Below are 3,425 nucleotides of genomic sequence, written 5' to 3'. Positions count from 1 at the left end.
CATTAATTTTGGGGCGTCTTATTCAATTTTATAGCATTGTAAAACAAATGGAAGTGTTTTTGAAATAGTGTTGAGTAATTGACCATAAATAAACTTTAGTTTTACAGTTATTTTTTGGAATTTATGGTCAATAAACCTCATTTATAGGAAATTATACCTAATGTTTGAGTTAGAAAAGCAGAAATTAGGAATTATTGAGACTAAAACTAAAGGAATGGATGTTGATGATAATCACAGACTGGAATATGTCAACTTTTACTCAATACTATTTCTAAAACACTTCCATTTGTTTTACAATGCTATAAAATTGAATAAGACACTCCAAAATTGCCCATCAAAATCACCCTAAAGAGCGTTGTGTGGGTTCAACCATGTTATTTTGGGTAACTAAACAGAACATTTATAGAGGAAAACCGGTCAATTTAACCCGAGGCCAACATGAGGGTTAAGGTGACAGTCCGGCCCGGGGGGTTGTTGACAGGTTTGGACCACATGGGACCACATGGGACCACAATCTGCTGAGTCAACACGAAGACTCAATCAGTTTCCTCAATAAAACTGTCCAGTAACATCAGCTCCAGCTGCTGCTCACCGAAAAAAGGAAACCAACGACACATGTTGTCCGTTGACGCGGTGCGGAGAAACTCAACTACCACCCGCCGCTGAGACCAGGGAGCTCTGTGGTCGGCGTCACGTGACCAGCCGCCGGGCGTCTATTTTGCAGGACATCATCTCTTTGTAATCTCTGGGGGGGGGGGGGGGGGGGGGGGGGGGGAGATAAGCACCAGAACAGGAGGTAGAGACAGGTAGAGAGGGAGATCGACCCTTGTGTTGTCCTTGGGTCCAATTTGACCCATTTAAAAAAAAAATCTTTATATCAGAAATATGGGTTTCTTACACCCATATTACCCCAAATAACATGGATGCATTCCCGTTGTGTGTATGGAAGCCATGCAACATTCATGCAGGTGCAACTGATGGTTACTTTTGTCACGTTTGAGGTGTTTTAGTCAATTTCAAAGCATTTGAAAAAGAAATTGAAATGGTTTCATAACATATGGTGACTTTTATAAGACAACACAAGGGTTAAAAGTACATTTAAATTCCCATTTTTCATTTTCATTCATAGGTATTTCATTTAAATAAAGGTTTATTGACCATGGATTTTTTTTTTTTTAAACAGTAAAGAAAAGTGACACAAACTGCACAAATTTTTATCCAGAAGGATCAAAAATTCCTGGTGGACGGGAAGACAACACAAGGGTTAAAAGTACATTTAAAGTCCCATTTTTCATCATTATTAACAGTAGAGAAAGCTCAGGTGCATCTGGACGACACACAGCATCTGGACAGGCACGCTGTTTAGCATCAGTAATGTCCGTGGCTTTGAAGGCAATCATTCAGTCTGCAGAGTTCATGCTTTTTTTTAACAGACTGCTGTCTTCGCTGTAAGCATCGTCCAATGCTTTTCTTTTGGGTGGAGTTCATAGCAAAGAACAGCTGCATGCAAATCGCTCACACACCAACGAGGAAGACTGAGAAGCATCGATGCTGCGTTTCAAATGGCTTTAAATATTGGAAATCTAGACGCAACTTAACCCTCCTGTTGTCCTCGGGTCAAATTTGACCCATTTTCTAAATGTTTTTACATCAAAGATGTCTTCTTTCAACCAAATTGTCAAAAAATAGTAATCATGGATGGTTCCATGCAAGGCTCTTCACAAGCAAAATAAATGAGCAGTTCGGTACTTTACTTAAATTTGGGTGTTGTATTCACTTGTGTGGCATTTGAGAAAACAAATGACAGAAGAATGTCGAAAAAAAGGACAAAAATGAAAAAGAAAACTTCACATAAAGTGCTGACGAAATCGACAAAGACGTCAAAAAAAGTGACAAAAAAACTTGTTGAAAAAGCTTTAAACGACGTGGAAAAAAAGACTCGATAAAAAACTTGGAAAAAATGTGACAAAAAACGTCGTAAAAGCTTGAAAAAAAGTGACAAAAGTGTCAAAACTATTTACAAAACATGAGGAAAAGCGGCAAAAGTGCCAAAAAAATTAAGACGACCAAAGCCGTGTGAACGCTGCACACCGATGTTTCTAACTTCTAAAATAAATCTTAATCTTTAATAAACTAATCGATGTCTTAAACCTGCAGAAACTGATTTTTTGGTCATTCGGGGAAAACTTCTCCCAGAAGCTTCAATGTTTTAGTTGCTAAAGAGTTCCCACTGTGAATGAAACGCAGCATTGTAATATACATGATATACTTTTTAATGCATGAATCTGTGGGTAATGTAGTTTTAAAAACAAGAACCCTAACACTTCATTCAAGTCTGTAATCTGTAGTATTTGTACCTTCATAATTGTCAATAACTGAAAGTGTAATTTCGGGTCTTTTAGTCTGGGCAAAGAAATCTGTCTACAGGCAAAAAACTATCATATGGAGAGTAAAGTTTCCATTATAAGTATGCAATATATTTACAAAAGCGTAGTACTGGCACGCCTCAAAAACATAACATTTGTTACGTGATGACAAGATGTTGTCGTGTTTTTACAACATACAAACTTATCAAGTTATAATTTATTGTTATAAGGTAAAACTTTTCCCCTTATAACTTCTGTCATTACATCATCTGCAGGAGTGTTTGCACGCACTGTGCAATTAATTGGGCCAAATATTCAAAGAGAAAATGAACATTTTAATACACTTACTTCTAATAAACAACAATTCGGGGTTGACGTGAACTGTCCAAAATATTCTAATAAATCAAAAATGCCTTTAACGTGGTTCAAGATTCAGTGTTAGTGTTAGTTTTAGTGAGTGATAGGATCATTACTGAAACTTTACGTCTTATAACTTGATAAACAAATGTAGTTATTATATACGCAGGCCACTAACGTGCACTGATAGGTTTTTCTGTTTCAGGCGTGGCAGCTCTACGCTCCCGTACACATTTTTACTTGGGTATATAAAAAGAAACACATTTCCCCCGAGTCTGTTGTTACTTCCGAATTACAACTCTTTCCAGAAAACCTCCCAGGAAGTTGCAGACCTGTAAAATAAAGCGTCACCAAAAGAACTACAAAGACCAGGTCAGAGAGTGAAAACAGGTCACTTAAGGCTGAACGAGGAACCCACAGCGTGAGGAATGTAAACGAACGATTGTCTTGTATTAACATCATCTTTGGCACTTGTGATTTACTGTTTGACGTTAATGTTAAAAAGGCGGTCGTCAGTGTTACGAGACGGCTGACGGCTCCTCACCGCCGTCCATTAAAGTCTCTCTCTCTCTCTCTCTCCTTCTTTCTCTCTTAGTGTCTTTGTCAAACTCTCAACACAGAAGAGTCATAGTGTTGTTGGAGAATGACGGAGCGAGCAGTTTATTTTGCTTGTTGGTGAAGGGGTGCGGGGGGGGGGGGGGG

This window comes from Etheostoma cragini, chromosome 22 (genome assembly GCF_013103735.1).
Source record: "Etheostoma cragini isolate CJK2018 chromosome 22, CSU_Ecrag_1.0, whole genome shotgun sequence".
NCBI lineage: Eukaryota > Metazoa > Chordata > Actinopteri > Perciformes > Percidae > Etheostoma > Etheostoma cragini.
Note: the sequence above shows the minus strand (reverse complement) of the source record.